General features: G+C 41.5%; 1 long non-coding RNA gene across 1 annotated transcript in view; it reads left to right on the forward strand.

Annotated features, from left to right (window-relative positions):
* Positions 1–7,095: 7,095 nt before the first annotated feature.
* LOC144588298 (uncharacterized) overlaps positions 7,096–26,022 on the forward strand; it is a 34,838-nt gene continuing 15,911 nt past the window's right edge. The window contains exon 1 of the long non-coding RNA XR_013543796.1: positions 7,096–7,161. This is a non-coding gene — a long non-coding RNA (uncharacterized LOC144588298). The remainder of the gene's footprint in view (positions 7,162–26,022) is intronic.

Raw genomic sequence — 26,022 nt, forward strand, 5'->3', positions numbered from 1 at the left:
CTGGGTGTTTCTGTCCAGTACAATAAGGTGTGCTGGGCAGAAACATGACTTGAACTCCTAAGGAAAACTATGGGAACTTTTGTCGAACTGTCAGACAGTTGGGACAAGGGCCCCTTTGGTGTACAGGATGGTTTTTAAAATGTCAGCCACAGACATAAAAGGAACTGAGGCAGCAGAGTAAATTATACTCTGCATGCAGTTCCATCTCATGCATGTCTGTTCAAAGTTTCACTAATATAAATGGGACTTACTCTCAAGTAAGTAGGTATAGAACAGCATCTTTAATATCTCAGGGGGTTAACCTATGAATGACTTAAGTCTTTAGTAAAGGAGCTTTAGTCTCCTGGGAAGTACAATATTTCTGTTTCTTTGTAGTAGGTGATGATTATAATGGCTTATCTATCTTGTTACCACTTTTACACACTATAAACCTCTCAGCTTTTGCGTTTCCCTCCTCAGAAACCTTTACAAACACGCCATTTCTTTCTGCATTGAGACTTCTTAAGACAGAACATAGGCAATTACTTTAAATAAGGCCAACTTTGAGAGATGAAAGCAGAGGTATTTGAAAAATTCAGCACCTCTGCAGGTTAATTAAAGCATGCAAAGTTAATTACCAGAAAGAAGACAAGCTTTGTAAAAACTTAGAAACAGCAGAAGGAAAAGAACTTCTGTGTACTAAGTAGAAAAATCTGGAAAGCTTCTTGCTGCTGCTTTTTTTAAAAAGGGGAGATACTTAAATTTATACAAAATTCAGCACTCAAGGCGAAAGGCATTTTTCTGTAAGTTAAAGTATATGCACAAAAATCAGGGCATTTAGTATACAGTACTACAGTAATAACTATGGGAATGAAGCATGTGAGCTGACAAAATATTGTGGTAAAATTACCACAGGATATTTTGATAGTTTCCCATTTTGGACTATAACACTCAGAATGGCCCAAGTGACATAACTAATGGCCACATGGCATGAGGATTCTGGAAGTTTCCAAAGCGAATTTCCCAAGCACTCCTTTCTACATCAGTGCTGCCAGGGCTGAGCAGCTCCTACTTATTGTATGGGTAAGAAATGTTGATCAACTGGTCTCCAGGGGGCGATGCTGTGTTTAGGATGGGGAAGATGGGAAGTTGTTTCCTGATGTGGAGGAACGAATGGGCTAAGTCAGGGGACTCTGTTAGGAGAGTGGAAAGGACAAGCTGCTACAAGAGAGGGTGAGAAGTCCGGAATGAAGCCCCGTGGATTCTGTCATGATTCTGAGGCTGAGCTGCCGACGTTCTCTTTTACAAAGCCTTTGAGTGCAGCATGTGAATGTTATTGAAAAGAGTCTGTGAAAAGAGAGGTTGCACAACCATTCAGCTTGTGGTTTCTGGCCTTCAGGTAGGAGAACAAAGAACTGGAAAACTGGCAGCATTCCTTCCTTGGCAGTTCTAGAGGAAGTCATAAATCACATTCAACTGAGTGGTGGAAAATAGTAACAGTCATCAGTGGCTAAAAGCAGTTCCAAAATTGTGAAGATTTTGAAGTGGGAGTGTTGGATTTTGCATGAGGGATGGGGGAAAATGATATTTGGATGGTTTCTCTCATCTGGTGGCCTTTTACAAACTGCATTCAGTCACTACCAGCCACAGCAGTCTTGACTCTTGTGCTAGCCCCGCTTCTCCATACATTCCATAGAATTTGTTTATGTTCTGCCTGACATACTCAGGTTCCAAAGAGTGACATATAGAGAAAGAACAAGGAAATGTAAATTGTCATCTTGTCATCGGCATTTGGGTAAAGTTTTCCAAGCACTAGTAAGTCACAACCAGAGTACAGTAGGCCCCTTGAATTTGGTGAATCACCTTCTTCATTGATTCTGCGAGCCTACTCTAGTTGCAGCCTACTATGCTAAAGCTAGTAGAGTAAATCCATTTAAATCTATGGAATTTACAGAGCACTTGACTCACCTAACCCCCACTGATTGACTGGGCCTATTCTAGTGTGACTTACTGTACTAAGCAACAGGATTTCATCCAATGGTTTTAATTCTAGTTGAGACTAGTGATATACTAGCCAGTGCTTTTCATAGAAAGTGCTGTGAGTGAACAGGGTTGGCAAGGTTTCAGCCAATATAAAAGGGAGCTAAAAGCATGGGTGCTGTTCCTTTTGCTTCATGCCTGATTTAACCATTAGGCTCAATTCCTGCAGACCATATTCAAAATATGCGGTCACAGCAGTATTGTGTTTTTTTCTGATAGTTAGTATGGTAGACTATTCTTAACCCTGTCGACCTTTTTTCATAATTTGGCTCCATTCAGCGTAGTGGATCACTTTTATCCTTACCAGGGATGGAAACAAGAAAATGCACAGCCAGAATAATATGTAGAAAAGAACGGGCCTGCGCGGCTGGTAAGTGGTGCCGCCGCACAGACTCATATTACGCCGGTTCTGAAAAATATACACTGCCTGCCAGTTGCTGCTCAGGCCCAATTCAAAGTGCTTATTTTGACATATAAAGCCCTAAACAGCTTAGGACTTGGTTACCTAAGGACCACCTTCTTCCATACGAGCCTGCCTGTCCTCTAAGATCAGGCCAGGAGGCCCTTCTGAAGGTGCCATCCCTGAAAGACGTGAGGGGGATGGCATGCCGAAATAAGGCCTTCTCGGCTGTTGCCCCCCAACTTTGGAGCGCCCTCCCTATAGAGATCTGTCTGGCTCCAACACTTTTGCCTACGTTGTGTTAAGAAATTATTTCTGATTGAAGAATCGTAGCACACTTCGATGTGTGCTTCTCAAACTGTGGATTCAACATGAGTTTCTGTACAGTGGTACCTCGACTTACAAACTTAATCCGTATTAAACGGTATTTGTACTTTGAAAAGTTCATAAGTCGAGGCAAACTTTCCCATAGGAATGCATTGAAAACCATTTAATCCATATCTGCTGTTTTTCTTTCGTATGTCGAGGCGCTGTTTGTAGGTAGAGGCATTAGTTCCCATAGGAACTAATGCAAGGCTGGTTAATCCGTACTCTGCCACTAGGGCCGAATTTTTTATTTTTTCAGCAGGAAAAAAAAAAGCAGTGTCAGCAGGAAAGGTTTTTTTTTCCGTTCGTAAGCTGAGGCTCCGTTCGCAAGTCGAAGCAACATTTTGGGAACAGAGCCATTCGTAACTCGAATTGTTCACAAGAAGGGATGTTCGTAAGTCGAGGTTCCACTGTAATAGTTTTGGATGTTATACTCCTGAAAGTGAGTAAGACTTCCTGTAGAACTGCCAAGGAGAAAGGAAATGCACATACATCCTGCCCCAGGATCCTACCAACCAGTGTCAATCAAACCTTTATACGTTTAGTGTAAAGGTATAAAGAGGCACCTATAAGTGCATTTCGATGAAAATACTTACATCATGTGTGATTAAGAGCACTGGAAACACATGTAGCTGGATATCCTTAAAAGTGCCTCATCAGACCTTTCACATAATTTGTCATGGGGTGGAGGGCGAAGTTGAGTATGTCCCCATGTCTCTATCCTATTTTCAGGCTGTACCACCTGAATAGAGAATAGAGATCTAGATTGTTTTGTATGTTGTTTTATTTCTCTACATCTTGACCTCCCTGATGTTCTCTTTGGGGCTTTTTGAAAAGCAACCTACTGTGCTTACATTTTCATGGATCATCCAAACATCCACTTTTTAGTGGTAATAGTAGCTATTGTAGAAAACAACACACACACACACATATAATTTTACCCGTCTTATTGACACCTTACCTTTCTAACTGTAAAATCTGTCATTATTGTTCCAGAATCTATGATATTTGGTCACCACAATTTCCCACAAGCCTGAATATATCTAGGCAAATACACTTGCTAGTTTTGTGGTAAAAGATACAAGAAATCAAAATGGGAATGAATGAAAATACATTTCTGAAAGTTTTCTAAAGAGTGCACATTATCAGCATGTGCAGCAGGTATAGCCATGTCTAGACAGATGTGTTCTCGGTAACTTTATGACAGGACAATTGTACAGTAATGTGCTTTTTGTAGCTTTCCCTTGGTCTTGGTTTAGAAGCTGCAATTAGTGCAGAATATATTGGCTGTTCTGTGGGACCTCCTACCTCATAAATATATTTCTTGCACTGAAACAGCTCCCCCAGCTACCATATTTAAGGATTTTGAGGGGGGTTGGTTTGGTTTGGTTCAGAAGGACCTATAAAGTTCAGGGAACTCAGGTTATGGAAGGCAGGGGTCCCCAACCGCTGGGCTGTGGACTAGTACTGGTCCATGGCCTTGGAAGGACCAGGCCGCCGAGACAGATTTTTGAGGACCAAAGGAACATGCACATACATGCGGGCACGTCAGCATACCCGCACACATACCCACATGCGTGCACACATGCCTGCCCCTCGCGTGCATGCACTGATGCCTTCTGCCTCCCGTATGCATGCACATGCCCCCCCCCCAAGTCCTTGGGATAATGGTTTTCAACTAAGTCGGTCCCTTGTGTCAAAAAGGTTGGGACCCACTAATCTAAGGGTCTGCTTTCTTTTGTATAGGTTATCTTTATGCCCTAGTGTAAAGTTTATTTTGGTGCAGTCTGGAGCGTGGCCTTCTTAGCACTTGCACCTAACATGTGATTTGTCTCTAGAAATGAGGCATTCTCACAGCATTAAATGTTTTTACGATCATGTAAAGATCTGTATCTCCAAGTTTTTTTTCCTTGACTGTTTCCCTGATACTTAACATAGCCAGGTTTCTCTCGTTTTTCAATACCTGTGTTTAAAGAACTCTTTTATTGTGGTGTTTTGTTTGGTGTTTTGTTCTGCCATTGTCTGAATATTTTTACTGCAAGCTGTTTTGAATGTTATAATGAGAAGCAGTATTAAAATGTTCTTAAATGGGGGTTTACTAAGAAGGGGGATGGTCCAGGCTAGTAACTCCAAATGTTGCTATGCAATTTATATGAAATACATCCAGAACCTGGAAGCCTTTCTGGCTGGGGATTTTAGGAATTGCAGTCCACCCTCTTCAAGGTCATGGCTTCATCAGCAGAAAAGAATGGGTGATGGGGATGGCAGCTAATAGGCAGCAGCACTGGCTGAAGGGAACACTGCAATACCTATCTACATAACCAGCATTCCAGTCTATACTCCAACTACTGCTGAAGATGCGACTGAAAGCTTTTACACAAACATCTGAGACAAAATTGATCACACATCAAAATAAGACATCCTTATAATCATAGGTGACTGGAACACAAAATAAAACAAAGCAGAACCAAATGTTGCTGAAAAATTTGGCCATGGGGGATAGAAATGAAACAGGAGAACAACTCATAGAGTTCTGGGAAGCCAACAATTAGTTTTTGCAGTACAGTACATGCTTCAAACAACCTAACAGACAGCTGTAGACTTGGATATCACCAGGTGGTCAATACAGAAATCAGGAATATGTAGTTGGAAGCAGGAGATGGAGAAGCTGTATTTTCTCTGCCAAAACAAGACCAGGAGTGGATTGTAGTGCTGATCATGATGAACTGTTAACACCCAGCATTAGTGTAAAGCTCAAAAATAACACTAAAAGAGTCGTAGTGACAAAATATAATTTAAACAACATTCCTGTGAATTCAAAGTCCACATAAGGAACAAATTTGCATTACTAAACTCAATTAACCATGAACTAGAAGAACTGTAGATTAAAAATAGAAATATCATTAGGGAAGAATGCAAAAGACAATTTGTCTAGTAAAAAGGAAAGAAAAACATGGATGGAAAAGAGAAGAAACACTTAAAATTATAAATAACAGGCAAGAAGCAAAAGGAAATGGTGACGGAACCCAAAGTGCAGTTTTTCAGTGACGGTTAGAACTAGTATAATAAGCAGTGCAAAGCAATAGCAGAAGACAACAAAAGGGGTAAAAAAATAAATCTCTTCTAAAAGATCCAAGAAATCAAAGAGAAATGTAAATCTAAATATGGAACCAACAGGGAAGCACAACTGACTGGAAGAAAATAAAGAAAATTTGAAAACAGTATACTGAAGACTTATACAGAAGAGATAAAAGGATGAGGGACTACTCCAAAGAGTAATCCTATAAGAAAGAACCTGTATGTATAGAAAATGAAGGGAAAGCTGCTCTGAAAACTCTGGGAAGAAATAAATTACCAGGGTAACATGAGAAGACAGGATTTTCTGAAAAAGGCAATAATGGTGAGAAAGGTTGAAGGCAGGAGGGAAAGAGAAAGACCAAATACAGTATGAGATGTACAGTGGTGTCTCGCTTTACGAGCGCTCCGTTTGACGACGAAATCGCTTGACGTTGAAGATTTTGCAAAACGATATCCCTTATGGGGGAATTTCGCTTTGCTTGGTAACCAATCATCACAAAGCAATGATTTTCGCACAGCTGATCTGTGGTTTCAAAATGGCCGCCGGGTAAAAAACATGGCCGCCTGCTATTTTCTGGGACAGATTCCTCGCTGTACAGGCAGCGAAAATGGCCGTGCTATGGAGGATATTTGCTGGACGGTGAGTTTGAAGCCCATAGGAACACATTAATTGGGTTTTAATGTGTTTCTATGGGTTTTTAATATCGCATTACGACGTTTTCATTTGACAGCGATTTTGCTGGAACGAATTAACGTCGTCATGTGAGGCACCACTGTACTGACACCCTAAAAGAAGCCACAGGCTTGAGTTTGTAAGAGCTGAGGAGGACTATTGAGGACAAGACATTTTAGAAATCTCTCCTTCATAGGGATGCCATAAGTCAGAAATGACTTGAGGGCATGTAACAGCAACTCTAGGGCAACTTACTATGCTAAGCAAGAGGATTTCAGCTAATTGTTTCAATCACCGAGTATAACTATGTTACAGGAAATCTCTGTGTTTCAAGAGCAGACATACCAAACCTATGGGCCCCCTATGGGGAGAAAGGCAGCATATAAATAATTTAAATAAATACATTTTAAAAAATCAAAGCTTTATATAGATTCAAAAGAATAAACAAGTGATTCTTCTGCCCCCACCATCGACACAGGAAGGTATTTGCTGTTGTGAAAACTGCAAGCTAGAAGGCATTTTCAAAAGGTCTATTGTTATTCTCACTTTGTGTCTCATTAGGTATTAAAAAGCTATTACAATGCTCAAGAAGCATTCAAGAATGAAATCACAGAGCTGCGGAAAGGTAAGAAGCTGTGAATGTTGTGAATATTTGTGGAAGTGATGAAGGCTGTAGTTTATGAGAACCAGGCATGCACAGTTTAGGATCTGGATGAATGTTTTCAAGACTGTTCATTTTAATATGAGAGATCTACAGAGCTTTTCAAGCAAACATCATGAAACCACGTGGTGGTGTGATCCTATAGCCAAACCCTCTGCAAATGATCAGTTCAGACTTCTAGTGAGAGCTTCCTGATAGACATACCCCAGCCCACTGGCAGTGTGGCAGTGGAAGGAAGCGTGTTAGGAAGAAAGAGAAAAGAAGTGACCCCCACATTACCATTGTTGCCACTCTCCACCAACATGTGGCTCCAGACAGATAAGCCCTGAGACAGGGCCCTCAACATTGTCAGGATCTCACCTCAGTGTGATACTTTGCTCCTTAAAGTGAACGTAAGTTTTCAGGATATTTCCCTTTCCGTGTGTTCCAACTGACCTGGCAAATGTGTTAATTTCTGAACCGGCTTGTCAGAAACTTGTCCTCAGGCAGGAACAGAGTCAGAGGGAGCAGAGTGAAAATTTTGCCTTAGCTCCAAACATGTGCCTTACTTGTTTCTGAGCCTGCTTTCCAAACCTGGAGATGGTTTAGAGCAGTTTTTAGAAATCTGTGTCCAAATGGAGCAGGATTTTAAAGACCAGGATCAGTTAACCTGGGATACATCATTACTGCTGCGTGGCTTGGCTTCCTGTTTTGTACTCACCAGATACTAGAGACATTCCGTGGCTTAACTATGGGAGCTGGGGAGCTGTGTCCAGCAGGAGAGTCACATACAACCATGGAGCCACAGGAAGTGTCGAATCAGCATCTGTGAGGAAGCAACTGAACTGTTTAATAGCTCATTCCGCTGCTCCGTTTGTACTAATGCATTGGGAGGGGGCTGGTTTGGGCATCTTGCCTTCTAGTCTGGATGTAGGTTCTTATTTCTCGCTTTTCCTTGCACATCGTTGGACTCTCAAGAGTGATTGTGGTGGGCTCTGGAGCAAGTATATTTGCCCATCCTATAGGCATCGGATTCCCTAAGTCTGCAAACTCTCCATATCTTGCCTCTTTCTAGGTGATGGTTTCAGGGTAGGTGGGATTGCTCTCAGTATCTGCTGATTTGTCTTAATCTCTCTCTATACCAGAGCTGGCAATGTCCAATTCCAAGTTGGAAGTCGCATCCAGTTCAGCTTCTAGGTTGCAACTGTTGAAGCTCAAAACAGCCCTTTGAATTGGTGCTGCACGTTCATAGGCAGGCAGGTTTGGAGCGTGTTAATCAAGAGGTGAATGGTTGCATTCTGAAACAGCTGCAGCCTTCGGGGTTACCGTATCTTCAGTATGCTGTTGAGATCTGGGTGCTCTAAATGGTGCAGAGTTTGTGCAGCCTGTAAACTGGCTAAAAGACTAGAACTTATGACCATTATCCCTGCCCATTCATCTAAGCATACCCTCAGGTTCCTAATCTGTTCTGAGAAAGTATGTACCATTCTCCCTTAGTTTGGGGGCCTTGTTGGTTAAATTGTTGGTTAAATTAACGCAGGGAAGCAAGTTAATCCTCTGAGCCTAAAGCACTACTTGTGGATATGTTTCCTTCTTGCCAAATTTTAAAATGCTTTTAAAATTACTTTAATCATTATTATTATTATTATTGCCAGCACCACCACTATCAACAGATGTAAATATATCATACATTTTATTTTAAATAAAGCTTTCTGTACATTGCCAAGTCAGTTTCTCTGACATTCCATGTCAATTCTTACAAGCCCATTTCATTTTCTCTCCTTTCTATGATTAATATATAATTTGTGTGTGAGACAGCATGCACATGTATGCATGTGCACATACGTACGTACTACCATTTCTAATCTGCCAGTGTGGAGTCTGTGCCCTCAGCTGAGACACCTCACCTATTTTTCTCTGCCGTTGGGCAGGGGGAAGGAAAGAAAACCTGTTCCCTGGTTTCAAAGATCCCTGTTTTTCTTCTGTTAGTAGCCAATAGAAAAGCAACACAATCTTGGTAAGTTTCCCAGTTATAATAATCATAGAACTGCAGAGTTGGAAGGACCCAATGGATCATCAAGTCCAGCCCCTATCAAGGAGGCACAGTGAGGAATCAAACTCTCAACCTCTAGTAAACCACTGAACTATCCAGCAGTTGACCACTTATAAAACAAAAGCAAGTTAATTAACAGATACAGAATGAAGCATGCTTGTATTAGAATAAACAGGTAATCTTCTCATTGTAAGAGTGTGCTGCTTTTAGCTATGGAGTTAGTGTCACATCGAGTAAGGCCCTTTCATTGTCAAAGAAACGACAGGATCCATGGCAATCAATAGCAGATAATTAGGGCTTTCATTTCAACTCTGTCTGCACTGGAAGGATCTGTAGCTCTCAGGTACCAGGAAGGAGAGGTAACCATGCATGTCTACCTAAGTGCATGTTCAGCCTGAAAATATTTAGAGTGAGCCCTCCCACACTAACTTATTATTAAAAAATTTAAAAACAAAACAATTTCAAATTTAAAACAGCTATGGAGTGTTTCCAACTATTTTGAAGCGGGAGTTCGTTCTTCTCTTTCAATCACATTTGTACAAGTCTTGATGAGTCTACATAGGTTGTCCTAAAGATGTGAGAAACTGTCCATTTGTGCTGCCTTTTGTTGTGTAAAAGACAGATAGAGTTTCTGTCTAATTGAATCCTAAATAGAGCTCTTTCTACTGCAAATAAATAAAGGTGACTGATGACTTATATAAAGCTAACAATACCCTTGGGGGTTAAATGCTAACATTTGTAGACCTACTGAAGTTTTCATCAGGCTAATGTGAAGTGATCTTATGTGTATACACACGTGCGCGTGCACACATGTACACACAGCCCATATGCACATGCATGTAGAATCCTCTCTATTTTCTCATTATTCAGCTCTGTTTACAGTAGATTTTGAAAATTACCCATTTCCTCTCACTGAGCTTTCTTTTCTTTTCTTTAGCCAAAAGTACAGCACATTCTCTATTCTTTCTGAGAGCTCTGTGGAAAGATACCTTCTTATGAAAGAAGTGAATGTCACATTTTGAAGGACTGTAACCAGACTTTCATTTATTTCCTAATTCTAATACTAAACTAGACAATGACTGTGAGGAGGATGACAGAACTGCCCATGTCAGGCCCACCATGATACCGACGAACAAGTCACCTGGTCCCCACTACTGGTACCCCATGTGGCTGCTCATGAAGGAGGGACACAACTGGGTTGTTATATTGCCAAAGGAAGGCATGGTTCAGCCTCCCAGGGGCATGGAGCTGCCAAGACCTGAAAGAAAGGAGCCACCCACTGTGCATGACAGGTACACGGAATTGTCGAGGTCAGCATGTGGGGGGGCATGTGCAAGCATTGGGTGTGAGAGAGAAACCAAAGGAGAGGGGCACTAACTATAAAAGGGAAAAACCCTTTACCACTAAGGAAGGGGAAAGGTGTGTAAATCAGTGAAGACAAGAATGTCAAGATTGCTGATTTCATGGAGAACAAATATTGAAATGTTTGAAATGCTTAAAAGTATTGGTGAAGGAGCAATCTTGCATGCAAACCTAACACATGGTCATGCGGGAGGAAGAAGCCCACACCACACTAACTTGCTTGCTTGTTTGTTTCTCTTATTAGCAAAACTCCTTTTTCCCCACATCCAGAAGATACCCCGCCTCTTCCTCCCCTTTGCTCACATGTTTACTGCCTTTGTTTGTAGTATTTTCCAGGATTTCTGCAAGAAAGGATGCAGATTAAGCTTTCTCTGCATGATATGGATTCTCTGCAGCCATGTGGGGCTGAGATATCCATCTGTTACTACTTTAATCTTTCTTTTCCTTTTAATCTTTTTTTTGAATTTGTGACAACTGCAGAACAGTGAGTAAACCGATCAGCTTTAGTGAGTAAGAATCAGCTTCAGGCTTTCCTGGAGGAGACCAATGCCCTTGATCCATTCCAGTCTGAGAACAGGCCATGTCATAGCATGGAGATGGCATTGGTCGCCCTGCAAGATGACCTCTTGAGGGGGGGGGCAACAGTGGCAAAACGCCCTTGCTGGTTCTCCTCGACCTTTCAGTGGCCTTTGATACCATCAACCATGGTATCTTCCTGGGGAGGGTTCTATAATCTCCGCAATGCTATTTAATATCTCTATGAGGCTGGTGGGGGAGGTCATCAGGGGTTTTGTAGCTTTGTGTCACAAATACAGGGATGACACATAGCTCTATCTCTCCTTCCACCCTTCTGCAGTGGATGCTGTCCCGTCTCTTTATCACTGCCTGGATGCAGTGCTGGGATGGATGAGGTACAACAGACTGAGGCTGAACCTGGACAAGATGGAAATCCTGCAGGTGGGGCCCCCTAGTATCTGTGGTCCGGGTGCCTCCCTGTCTTTTGGGGGGGCGCTCTTTCCATGAAAGATGAGGTTCGTAGCCTGGGCGTGCTTTCAGATCCATCGCTATCAATGACATCTCAGATAGCGTCTGTGATCCAATCCGCTTATTTCCACCTAAAGCGGATCACCCAGCTACGTCCCTACCTTGACACCAGGTCCCTCACCATGCTGTTCCATGAGCTGGTAGTCTCGAGATTAGACTACTGTAATGCCCTCTATGTGGGGCTGACCTTGAGACTGCTATGGAGACTGCAGTGGGTCCAGAATGTGGTGGCCAGACTTCTTTGTGGGGTTAGAAAATACCAACATATCTCCCCCACCCTGTCCGCCTTACACTGGCTACTTGTTTGCTTCCATACCAGTTTCAAGGTGATGGTATTAACCTATGAGCCTTAAACGGTTTGGGGCCTCAATATCTGTCCAAACGCCTCCTTCCAGTTAGGTCTGCCTGTCTTATAAGATCATCGCAGGCCGGGTGGCTGAGAGTTCTGACCCTGAGAGAGGCCTGGAAAACAACCACTAGAAATCTGGCCTTCTCAGCAGTAGCTCCACAACTATGGAGCTCTTGTCCGCCCAAAGTCTGCCTGTGGCCCCTTCACTGGGCATGTTCAAAAAGCTACTAAAAACCTGGCTATTTAGACAGGCCTTCCCTGAACAAGCAACACCCTGATACAATAGTGACTGATAATATAAGATCTATCATACTGCCATGCTCCATGTTTTTACATTTTTTAATGTTTTAATTGTATTGATCGTATTGTAATTTTATTCTCACTGCACGTTATGATTTTTGATTTTTGCGCCCCTAATGTATTAATGTTGTTATTTGCTATTTTGCTACTTTGTTGTTTTATGTTACTTGTTGTAAACTGCCCAGAGTGGCCTTGGAGGCCAGAGGGGCGGTATACAAACAAACCCATTTTTGTTTTTTCACCTGATAGCAGTCTAAGAGTGATTTCTTTACAAAGTGTTAGTTATTAGAAGGGGTGGGTTCCAGAGGGATTTTGTTTGCTAAATTCTAATTCTTAGTGGCTGTACTTCCATTGTGCAATCAAACAGGAAATAAATAAATTCCTAATAAACTCTCAAGAAAAGTATCAGATTTGTAGCCCTGGAAATGGGAGATATGATCATAACATGAAGGTCTGAATAGCAACACACTGCCTGTAAGAGGTTACTACAGCTAATTTTTCCAGGTGAGCAAAATACATATAAAAGGCTATTGGTTCTCTAGCCTAGCAAAACACATTGAAATCCAGTTGAGTTTGCAACTTTAGCAAATCTCATAGAGAATGTATGAGTTTCTCTACTAAAGGGAAGCCCACAGAGAAACACTCCACGCCAATAATGACACAAGTCTTTGTTTTCAAAATAAATGTTATCTACAGTTTGTGGAGTACTAGCCAACTCCACTGAAATTTCCATTGTATCTGTAACTGTAGCCACCAGCCGAGTTAGTGGATCTCTGCTTGTTTATCTAAAGAATTCAAAACATTCAGTAAATACAGATATACACAGTGTTAGCAAAGCAAGGAGCAGACAGGAGACGCAGCAGCAGAAAAGCAACATATAGAGATCGTGGATTTCCCTCCATAGATGCATACTGGTACATGGTTGGCTTGGCTGGGTGAGAACAATGCTACCAGTAAATACTTTTCTTGTGAATATGCTAAAAGGCCAAGAGATGAACCTCTACATTTACAGATTTTATACTTTTCTAAAAATTGTAGTCTCTGCTTTTTGCTTGCAACCTGAGTTCAATATTCATATATTTTTAAGCATTTGTATCTACAGCTTTTTATCATAGCTGTAAGAATGATTTTTTGGTCCATGATTTCTCAAAAGTTTCATGATTTCAACAAGCTTGAACTATCTTTATGCAGATGGAACATAGAAGCAATGTAGATGAATAAAGCTTGCAGAATTATACAGGCTAGTGTTGCCTGGAATCAAACCTCTGCTTACTTCACCTTGAGTGAAAATAATGGTTTATTCTCATCCTCTGAAGAGAGATGGAGCAGGTTTGGAAGCTATGTATTTGGCAAGTCAAGCACAAGTAAATAATGACTTATACTTGGTACCCAGATGAACTTAAATATGATTGACATGGTTATCTGATTTCACACTGGAATTAACTCTCTCAGGGATAAAGATCAACTGTGATGGACCATCACAGACTCAAATTACCAAGGTCTATTATAATCTTATACTGCCCTGAGGATTTAGTTCAAGTATCATACTTTTGACCTTGACATTTTTAGTGAGCCAGCCAGGAGGATCAGGTAACAATCTGATAAGAAGATGCTTGTCTGATCAACCTAGAATTTTGTCTTTTCTTGGGAAACAAGCACCATAACAGGAAACTGAGTTCAATTTGTAAAGGGAGAAGGTCTGCTTATGTTAAATAATTTTACATAGTTACAAGCTAGGCAAGCTGACTCCTGAATTTATTTAACCAGATGCTGAAAATTCTGAAGGAAATTGAAGCTGTGAACATGCCACCTTATTGATTAACTTTAATATAGTCCTTTAAGAGAAGGAGGAGCATAGATGCACCTCAGCTGGAGTGTTTGTGCAGCATATAAAAAGATGAAGGAAATGCATAGGGAAAAACTTCCCATTATATAAACTGCATTAAACGTCATATTTTTTTCCTGCAAGAACACCTTTATAACTCTTATATGCATAAACATTTTCACTCCTACCTTGCAGGAGAAGGCATGTCAAGATTGCTGGTTTTATGGAGAACACTGAAATGATTCAAAATGTTGAAATGCTTAAATGCGGTGTAAGAGTTGTAACTCTGAAAATGTGAGTTGTGATAATAACATGGAAGTCTGAACAGCAACGCACTGTCAGGGGTTACTTCAGAGTAAGCAGATGGGATATCCATGGGGAGATACTCTGCTTGGATAAGGATGATGCTTAAACTAAATGTGACTAGGTAATGGCATGTGCTACAGACATTGAGAGAGTTATAGTTTTAAAGTTATTCATTTTTGAGGATATACTCCAAAGATATATTAAGTCCTTAAGACTTCGGTTAGACCTTTTGAAAATGTCTTCTAGCTTGCCTAAAATCCAATTCAACTGGAAATCTACTTTTGTATAAAAAGGAAGTGACAATTGAGAGAGGAATGCCCCAAGGACATGTGCCTCATTTGAATATTTCTGTGGGGGTGCACCTCCCTGCTCTAATGGTGAACAACCTATGAGAGAGCTTCTGGCATACGTGGTGAATCTCCACATGAATGGGGACCTTGACAAATCCAGGGTTCCCAGTTGCATGTAGATGCTTGAGATGTAGAGAAGATTCTCCTTCCTGAAATATGGAAAATAATAATAGGGTTCACATTCTCCCTCACCTGAAGCACTCAGACTACCTTTTCCTAAATGCCTGAACAGAGCTATTCTGTTCTGACAATGGCCAACCGGATGGCCATAGGAAGCACACAAGCTGTGTGCGAGGCCATTAGCCTATTTACTCTGAGATTTTCCCACCAATTGGACACCTAGGTGATTTGCACACAACACTCTCTCCAGATTCTTCTGCTCACATTATTTCTGCACTTGTATCCTAGCTTTCCCGCCCCCCCCCCTCCCAGCCACTTTAATGATTTTTTTAAAGAACTCTTGTGGTTTATTTCAGGCATAAATTCTGGTATTGTTAACCTTGTGGTTTTGTAACTTCGCCTGGTGGGAGCAGAACTGGTTCATTAACCTTTCTTCTTGCCTTCACCTCTGGTGGTGTGTGGCTCTGTGGGAAGGAAGCAAGGCCTGCTCTCCACTTGCTAACAATCAGTGATGAGGGGGCATCGTTAGCCATTTAATCTTAGAGAGCTCCACAGCTGAAGGTAACACTTCATCCCTGTTAAATTGCTCCTGTGCAGCTGCGAAGGTTTGGAGGTGAACACCGGAAAACTGCCCATTTCTTTTTTAAAGGCCCACCATACACCATTTGTAAGCCCACATGCAAAAGCACAGTAGCTTTCAGGTTTCCTCAACAAAATTCCTGCTTCCTGAACTCTCTCTCTCTCATTCTCTGATTTGCTTGATGAAATGGGGAAAGTGTCCTTAACCCTGTTTCTCAGTACCCACACTCCTTTTTTTTTGGGGGGGGGGAACTGTTTTCTGCTTGGAAGAAATTTTCTCAAGTCTCCTCAGCCACACACCTCTTCCCACGGAAAACTACTAGCTGGCAGTGTGAGGATGAACCTGTCTGCTTCAAAGAAGTCAAAGTGAAATCAGTGCTATTTCTTTCCAGATAAGCAAGGTAGTATTTGGAAACTGTGGCTGAGACATAAAACCCAGTGGGTGGCTTTGTACCAGTGCCCCCCCTCTCTCTCCCTGACCTACGTTGTAGGGTTGTTGTTGTGGAGCTAAAGTGGTATGAGGAAGAGAGCCATGTACACCACTCATTGAAGGAAAGGTGAGACATGAATGTGTCTGAGAAATATGCAGATGCTGTGTTAATTTTTTTTTGAAGAAGTAACACATTGCTCCAGACCTCAATTGACATGTGCATTAAACAATTTTCACCCTTCCCATTTGTAAGTACAGAATGATGCAACTGTTTTCCTGGGACACTTCAAACTCTTCCTACTTCTCTCCTAGCACCATTTCTATGCTGTGCTCCAGCTGATGTTATAAACATCATGTCTCCTGCTCTGTAATCATTAACGCATGACCTTACCCTAACACCTGTATTAAAACAATATTACCAGCCCAGTGGGGCCTTCCAAAAAATGAGGCTCCAGTGTTGATCCTATCCCACTTCTTTCTTGGAGCTGCTAGTATTCAGACATGTTGTTGTTATTTAATTGTTAAGTCATGTCCGACTCTTCGTGACATCATGGAACAGAGCACACCAGGCCCTCCTATCTGCCACTGCCTCCAGGAGTTTGGTCAAATTCATGTTGGTTGTTTTGCAGACACTGTCCAACCATCTCATCCTCGGTCGTCCCCTTCTCCTCTTGCCTTCACACTTTCCCAACATCAGGGTCTATTCCAGGGAGTCTTCTCTTCTCATGAGATGGCCAAAGTATTGGAGGCTCAGCTTCAGGATCTGTCCTTCCAGTGAGCACTCAGGTTTGATTTCCTTTAGAACTGATAGGTTTCTTCTTGCAAGAAGCAGGCGTCTTTTAATTTTGTGGCTGCTGTCCCCATCTTCAGTGATTATGGAGCCCAGGAAAGTAAAATCTGTCACTACCTCCTTATATTCCCCTTCTATTTGCCAGGAGGTGCTGAGACCAGTGGCCATGATCTTAGGTTTTTTTTTTTCATGTTGAGCTTCAGGCCATTTTTTTTTTTTTTTTGCACTCTCCTCTTTCATCCTCATTACAATTATTCCTCACTTAGCCACCCAGAGTAGACTTGTGTCTAGATGGGTGAGGTGTAAACAAACAAACAAACAAACAAACAAACAAACAAACAAACAAATAAAATTTCTGCCATCAGAGTGATATCGTCTACATATTTGAGGTTGTTGATATTCCTTCTGGCAATCTTAATTTCGGCTTGTGATTCCTCTAGTCCAGCCATTTGCATTATGTATTCTGCATACAATTTTGAACCAATCATTTGTTCCATATTGAGTTCTAACTAGATTTCTCAGGAGATAGATAAGGTGGTCATACACTCCCATTTCTTTAAGAACTTGCCATAGTTTCTTGTGGTCCACATAGTCAAAGGCTTTTGCGTATTCAATGAAGCAGAAGTAGATGTTTTTCTGGAACACTCTGGCTTTCTGCATAATCCAGCACATTTTAGCAATTTGATCTCTAGTTCTCTACCCCTTCGAAATCCAGCTTGTACTTCTGGGAGTTCTCAGTCCACATATTGCTGAAGCGTACCTTGTAGGATTTTGAGCATAACCTTGCGAGCATGTGAAATGTAGGTAGTTGGAGCATTCTTTGGCACTGCCCTTCTTTGGGATTGGGGTGTAGACTGATCTTTTCCAATCCTCTGGCCACTGCTGAGTTTTCCAAACTTGCTGGCATATTGAGTGTAGCACCTTAACGTCATCTTTTAAGATTTTAGTTCCATCACCTGCAGTGGCCTTGTTGTTAGCTATGCTTTCTAAGGCCCACTTGACTTTGCTCTCCAGGATGTCTGGCTCAAGGTCAGCAACCACACTGTGTTGTCCGGGACATCCAGATCTTTCTGGTATAATTCTTCTTTGTATTCTTGCCACCTCTTCTTGATGCCTTCTGCTTCTGTAAGTTCCCTACCATTCTTGTTCTTTATCATGTCCATCTTTGCACAAAATATTCTTTTTTATTTCCACTGTGTATTCATAAGGGATTTGGTTTAGATTATACCTGACTAGCCCAGTGGTTTTTCCTACTCTCTTCAGTCTAAGCTTGAATTTTGCTATGAGAAGCTGATGATCAGAGCTGCAGTCAGCTCCAGGTCTTGTTCTTGCTGACTGTATAGAGCTTCTCCATCTTTGGCTGCAGAGAACATAATCAATCTGATTTCGATATTGCCCATCTGGTGATGTCCATGTGTAGAGTCGCCTCTTGTGTTGTTGGAAAAGAGTGTTTGTGATGACCAGCTTGTTCTCTTGACAAAACTCTATTAAACTTTCCCCTGCTTTGTTTTGAACTCCAAGGCCAAACTTTCCCGTTGTTCCTTTTATCTCTTGACTCCCTACTTTAGCATTCCAATCCCCTATAATGAGAAGAACATCTTTCTTTGGTGTCAATTCTAGAAGGTGTTGTACGTCTTCATAGAAGTGGTCAATTTCAGCCTCTTCAGCATCAATGGTTGGTGCATACACTTGGATTACTGTGATGAGTACCGTGTTCTGACTAAACACGATCCTCCTGGAGCAGGAACTGGCAAGCCACTCCAGTATCTTTCCAAGAAAACCCCATGGACAGAAACAGTATTCAGACATATGCTGCCTCAAATCCCAGGGTTACATAGGGTCACATTCTTATAGTGGACACATTACACAACAAATTGGTGGCAAGCAAAGGAGCAAGAGATGACTGAGACATTTTGCATTTTTTTTTTTTTTGGTCATTAAATCTTGCCCAGCAGCAAATGTGCCTGCCCATCACAGTTATAATATAGTACCATTTCCTTAAAACATTCCCTTTTCTTCCTTTTGAAGATCGGGGTTTTCATTGATGCAGAGTCCTTTCCATTTAACTTCTGTCTCCTGCATACTATCTCTCATTACATTTTGGAGACGAATCCAGCCGCACTCTTTCCAGTTGGGAATATTTTTAGAAATACTCTTGCTTTATTGATTCCAGATTACTGAGGAGCTGTGAAAGCAGAGCATTGTGTTGGAACCTCTCCACATCTTGCGTCCTCAGTCTCACTGGAATCTTAGTTAGAAGGAGTACAAATCCAGTTCTTTTCTTGGCAGTCTTCTTCGTCAGCTGTGAGGCTGGATAGGGACAAAACTGATAAAAGAGAACTGGGACAGATTGTTCGCAGCATTGATTGTTGACTGTGAGAGCTGTCCTTTTTCATCTTGTCTTCTGGGAACACAACATCATGACATAGTAGTTGAATAGAATGGGATTACTATATTATCCATTGAATATTTCATTACAATAGGTGTGTGCACACTTTCATGTGTATTCAAAAGAGGATTTCTGAAACTTCTTTATTCTGTATTTTCTCCAGTGAAGCTCATGAGCATGTTACTGTCCTCATCACTTTCTTCTCAACTATCCTAAGAGGTAGATTAGGCTGAAAGATTGACACATGGACACAGAGTGAGGCTCACAGCTTCAGTGAAAGCCAGAATGTGGGTCTGCCGAGACCCACTCAGTAGTCTAATCGTGCTGTCTTAGTTCCTAGCTATGAACAGATGAAGACTGTGTTCTTTATGCAAATATGGGAATTATGGAATATGATAGTCCGTATAGTGTAGTGGATAGAATAACATACTAAGGCTCAGAAGGCCTAGGTTAAAATCCCCACTCAGCCATAAAACCTCACTGGGGGTGTATGTGGCGTGGGTAAAACCACTCCTCAAATATCTCATCTACCTTGAAAAACCCATTAGGTTCACTATAAGTCAGATGGAATTTGACAGCACAAAACACACACATAACTGCCTTTCTGGTACCTCACTCTTTGGAAATGAAAGGCCTGTTTCTGGTTCAATCTGCCTGTGGCCATTGCTTGAAAACTTTTCTCCTGCAGTCCTCTGTCCTCCAGCACACCTAAGTAACTTTGTTGCTGCAATAAAAACTGTCAGGTCAGCTCTAATTATGTGGAAACGGACTTCCTCCAAGCAAAACTGTCATTTTTTCGCCTGTTTTAACGGCCTGTTAAATCTTCCTTTTAAATGACAGTACAACATTTATCTTCGGCAACAGAAAATGAATCAAACCCCAAGAGACAAGTACATCTCTTTTCTCTTTCAAATTGTTATTGTTTAGTTGGTAAGTCGTGTCTGACTCTTCGTGACCCCATGGACCACAGCATGAGTTTTCCAAAATGTTCCTTTAATATCTCCAATTTTCTTAAACAGATCTCTGGTTTTTCCCTTTCTATTATTTTCCTCTATTTCTTTGCATTGTTCATTTAAGAAGGCCCTCTTGTCTCTCCTTGCTGTTCTTTGGAAGTCTGGATTCAATTTTCTGTAACTTTCCCTATCTCCCTTGCATTTTGTTTCCCTTCTCTTCCCTGCTATTTGTAGGGCCTTGTTGGACAGCCACTTTGCTTTCTTGCATTTCCTTTTCTTTGGGATGGTTTTTGTTGCTGACTCCTGTACAATGTTACAGGCCTCCATCCATAGTTCTTCAGGCACTCTGTCCATCAAATCTAGTTCCTTAAATCTGTTCTTCACTTCCACTATGTATTCATAAGGGATTTGGTTTAGATTATACCTGACTAGCCCAGTGGTTTTTCCTACTTTCTACAGTTTAAGCTTTTGCTATGAGAAGCTGATGGTCAGAGCCACAATCAGCTCTAGGTCTTGTTTTTGCTGACTGTATCCATCTTTGGCTGTAGAGAACATAATCAATCTGATTTCGATATTGCCCATCAGGTGATGTCCATGTTTAGAGATTGTGTGTTGTTGGAAAAGAGTGTTTGTGATGACCAGCTTTTTCTCTTGACAAAACTCTGTTAGCCTTTTCCCTACTTCATTTTGAACTCCAAGACCAAACTTATATGTTATTCCTTTTATCTCTTGACTCCCTACTTTAGCATTCTAGTCCGCTATAATGACAAGAACATCTTTCTTTGGTGTCAGTTCTAGAAGGTGTTGTAACTCTTCATAGAATTAGTCAATTTCAGCTTCTTCAGCATCGATGGTTGGTGCATAAACTTGGATTACTGTGGTATTGAAAGCTCTGCCTTGGAATCGTATTGACATCATTCTGTCATTTTTGAGATTGTATCCCATTACAGTTTTTCCCACTCTTTTGTTGACTATGAGGGCTATTCCATTTCTTCTACAGGATTCTTGCCCACAATAGTAGATATGGTAATCATCTGAATTGAATTCGCCTATTCCAATCCATTTCAGTTCACTGACGCTCGGGATGTCGATATTTATTCTTGCCATCTCCTGTTTGACCACATCCAGTTAATCAACGTTCATAGATCTTACATTCCAGGTTCCTGGAATTTTCTTCTTTGCAGCATCGGACTTTCCTTTCACTTCCAGGTACGTCCACAGCTCAGTGTCCTTTCGGCTTTGGCCCAACCACTTCATTAGCTGTGGAGCTGCTTGTCCTTGTCCTCTGCTCTTCCTCAGTAGCATGTTGGATGTCTTCCGACCTGAGGGGCTCATCTTCCAGCTTCATATCTTTTAGCTTTTTGTTTCTGTCCATGGACTTTTCTTGGCAAAGATACTGGAGTGGCATTGCCAATTCCTGCTCCAGGTGGACCACGTTTAGTCAGAACTCTCCACTATGACCTGTCCATCTTGGGTGTCCCTGCACAGCATAGCCCATAGCTTCTCTGAATTACTCAAGCCCCTTCGCCACGACAAGGCAGCAATCCATGAAGGGGTTCTTTGAAATACAAGCTTCCAAATGTCTTAACTGCTCAGTCCCATTCATTGTTGGTTGTACAGGTCTCCACTCTACAGTCTCACTGCAGAAATGAAGCCTGAGCATGGTAAAGGTCTATTAACATCCTAGCTAATTAATTCAGTGTATCTCCCTCCCTACTTCTTCTATAACAATTTCTCTTCCCCCATCTATCTGATGAATTCAGAATTTAATACAGTGGACCCTTGACTTACAGATGGCTTGACTTACAGACTTTTTGAGTTACAGACTTCTCTGGCCACAAAATTTAGGTTTGACTTGCAGACTGAGATTTGACTTACAGACCAGAAAAAAACCCAAATGGAACAAAAATGGAACAAAAACGGCCGGTTACGGGATTAATCAGTTTTCAATGCACTGTAGGTCAATGGAGACTTGACTTACAGACTTTTTGACTTGAGAACCGCCTTCCAATACGGATTAAGTTCTCAAGTCAAGACCCCACTGTAAATTGAAATGATTTAATAAAATCCAACAACACTCCATCTCACCTTAGGATACATATTGCTTTCTCTGACTGCTGCTAAGAAAGGGTTCTCTTCAAAGAAAGAAAAGAAAGAAAGAAAGAAAGAAAGAAAGAAAGAAAGAAAGAAAGAAAGAAAGAAAGAAAGAAACCAAGTGTAAAGGGCTTTCAAGTTACAGTTAACACACGCTTTTAAAAATTCATAGATTAAACATTGAGAAGGAATTCTAAAAGGATGTCAGCCAGAACACATTTTTAAATAGACTTACTGTTGGCCTCTCAGGAACACATGTACTTAAGCTCTCTTTCTCAGAGAGAATCAGCCACATCAGAGCCACATATTTGGTTTCTAGGAAATTATGGATTCCATCCCCTCCTGATAGGCTCAAAGAAGTTCTTTAGCTGATGGCAATTGAGGTTGTACCCTGTTTCCCAAAAATAAGACCTAACCTGAAAATAAGCCCTAGTATGATTTTTAAGGATGCTCATAATATAAGCCCTAATGAGGGGAAGTTGCTACAGGTGTTTTTATCCCTCTTTTGAGTGTGGCATCCTTGGATGGCTCAGAGTATCTGCAGGGGCAGAAGAATGGATCATAGGGTTTGAAGGGACCACAAAGGATGCCCAGAGCTGGTTCAAGACATTTTGCTGTCCTAGGTGGAATAGTGAATGGTACTCTTCAAATAACTTAAGTTTAGGCTGCCACACTTAGCCAAATTATTGTGGCACACAGGGCAGAAAGACCACAAAAGTACTTCTGCCATCTCTTGTGATAAAATTAACTAGGTAATGATTTGCTGCGCTTTGATGATATCTAAAGTCTGTTGTCCTGGCAGCTGTCTCATTTTGCCTAATCGGTCAGCCCTGATCTAGGCCAATCTCTCTGCCAGTGCAGGAAATCCATTACAGAATAATGTATAAGAATCTAAAAGTCTGCCTTGGATGTCTTTCTGTTGCAAAGGTTCATATTATTACATCATTAAAGTGTAACAATCCGATGAAACATATGGTTGGGTCTACTGGTAGTGAAGAAGAACTACAAGGTTTTCTGACAGACCCTGTCTAACCCTGACAGTTGAACTACAGGCATTTGTCAAGTCATTAAAATGTGTTACTGAAACAAAACAGATGAGTTTCAGATGTGAGGATCAAGCCAACACTAGAAACCAAAGTAAACTCAGAGTTCTCCAGTAGATGAGTAAGGACCTCTACAATCATTCAGGCAGGGAAAAGGCTCCAATTTAATTTCTGAAGAAACAACAACATTTTCCACAGGAGAGTCAAGGAGAGAAGAATAGATCTCCAACTATTTGAAAGATGAACAGAAATGAGTTCACCCAACAAAAGGAGAGAGCACATAAAGGTCATGGATGCAGCCTGGCAACAAGAACCAGCCCTGCCTCAATTGTGTTGTATCAATAAAGAAAGTCACGCAGTAAACAGCAGACAACGGGATTCTAATTCTGATGTTTGCTAGTATTTGCCACGGAACCTTTGGAAAAGAGACTCAAAATAGACTACTTGACATGTAATAATAATAACTGTGTGTGCTTCCAAGTCAGTTCTGGATTATGGGGCCCCTTTTCAGGATCTTCTAGACAAAGAATACTCAGAAGTGGTTTACCATCCCCTTCTCCTGGGAGCATCCTGGGACTCTGCAGCTTGCCCAAGGCCACACAGGCTTACCTATCTGGGATGCATAATGGGGAATTAAACTCCCAACCTCTGGCTTCACAGATACATACCTAACACAGATATCCAGCCAACTCCATGACATCTCCAGGACATCACATACTTGTGCAATTATGAAACTTACGCTAGCTAACAAGTACAGTGCATCCAACTTTTAAAAGTGAATTTCCCACCCTTTGCCATATCACAATTTCATGTCCACCAGAAGTACAATAAAGACACAGCCTGCAGCCCCATGCACTGCCCTTCTCTGAACTGGAGTCCTCTAGATTTTGAGATGACAGTTTACATAATCACTGGTCATTGGTAATGTTGAAAAGAGCTGAGAGGCATTGTCCAGACACCTGGGAGGCACCCAGGTTGTTGAAGACTGCTGCACATTTTCCTTGGAGTTAGTTCCACTTAAAAATATGAGGACTGAATCTGAGGTTCAAATTTGCATTAAACGGAATGCATATTATTTGTGTTTAACCCCTTAGGTAAAGGTAAAGGTAAAGGTTCCCCTTGACAATTTTTGTCCAGTCGTGTTCAGCTCTAGGGGGCGGTGCTCATCCCCGTTTCCAAGCCATAGAGCCAGCGTTTTGTCCGAAGACAATCTTCCGTGGTCACATGGCCAGTGCGACTTAGACACAGAACGCTGTTACCTTCCCACTAAGGTGGTCCCTGTTTATCTACTTGCATTTGCATGCTTTCGAACTGCTAGGTTGGCAGGAGCTGGGACAAGCGACGGGCACTCACTTGGTCACGTGGATTCGATCTTGCGACTGCTGGTCTTCTGACCCTGCAGCACAGGCTTCTGCGGTTTAGCCTGCAGCGCCCCCACGTCCCATCCGTTTAACCCCTTATTCTGTCCCAAATGCCATTTCATCAGAGATATGTGCTGATGTTTATCTTCCAGATGACCAGTGACAAAACATTAGGTAAAAGACAGGTAGTTTAGGAAACGCATGTACTATGCCAATTAGGCACCTTTCACTAATAAGGGGAGCACCTCTTCTAAAAAATGAGCTAAGTGCACTTTGATCCTAAGTAGACATATCTAGGATTACATTGCTTGCCCCTTACTCATTGGTTTTGTCAGCAATGTTGTTTTGTATCAGTTTGCTCTCTTCTAGAAATCTAAGAAGTGTTGATTTCATTCTGTTTTCAAAGCACCTAAAGATCCTTCCAGAAAAGCTCTTACAGACATACAGAATAATTTTCAAAGACTCAGGACTCAACAAGAGCTGCTTCAACATGTTTTTGTGTAGGAGTTCATGACTCATTTGAGTAGCTTAGATGAGAGCTGATAGCAGTGCTAAAAACATATCTCAAAATAAAACCTGACAAATATCAAAAAGCAAGAGGATTGGTGAAGTGATGGATGCTATATGTCACATGCAGCCATCTGTGCTGCGGCCACCCTTGCAAACCTAGTGTCACTTGCCCTGAATTGCACCCTGAGCACTAAATAGCTGCAGGCAAGAGTGTGCCCAGAGGTATAATAGATACATTGGTGAAGCATGAAGGCATCCAAGGGTATTCTGGAGCACAAGCAGGGGGTGGCGTGGGAGATGCTTTTCTCTCCAAATAGAAAGTCACAATGCTGGAGAATTCAAGACTAGGAATATATGATTTCAAGCAGTACAGCTTTTCCTTTACATTAGTTATAAATGCAGAGACATGAACCAATTTGACTACTTGACTGGGGTGGGCTTATTTCCTGTATTCTGTCATTATTCAGATCAGATCCACTAATCTAGATTTCTGCCTGTATTTGCCTTCCCTGTCCCACATCTCCAGCTCTAGATTCTGACATCTTTGTGCTCCATTAAAATCGACATATGACTTCTGGATTGTATTAAATAAAAGCAGAATCCAAATTCACTCATTCATTCCCCATTTGTCTTCCTCTTTCTCCAAAGAGCTCAAAGATGTTTATCTAGAACTCCCAGAAAGGAAAACGCCGATAAAATTCAGCTTCTGTATCTAGACATGGTAGATCCTTAAGAATAAAACACTGTCAAGTTCGTCTCAGTAATCAGAGAGAGAAGGAAATATGCATTTGCCTTAATGTATGAACCAGAGTTTTCCATTTTAGCTGCTGAAAGGTCCAGAAATCTGACAGTTCCTGGATGAAAGAAATATAACTGCAACCCAATCTGTTCAGTCAGGCCACTGCCCATTGTTCTTTGATCAGTTTTGATTGTGCCAGATCATGTCTTTGTTGCCATATAGCACCATAAAGGGATGGATAGACAGCTG

Source organism: Pogona vitticeps, chromosome 1 (assembly GCF_051106095.1).
Source record: "Pogona vitticeps strain Pit_001003342236 chromosome 1, PviZW2.1, whole genome shotgun sequence".
NCBI classification, from domain to species: Eukaryota; Metazoa; Chordata; class Lepidosauria; order Squamata; family Agamidae; genus Pogona; species Pogona vitticeps.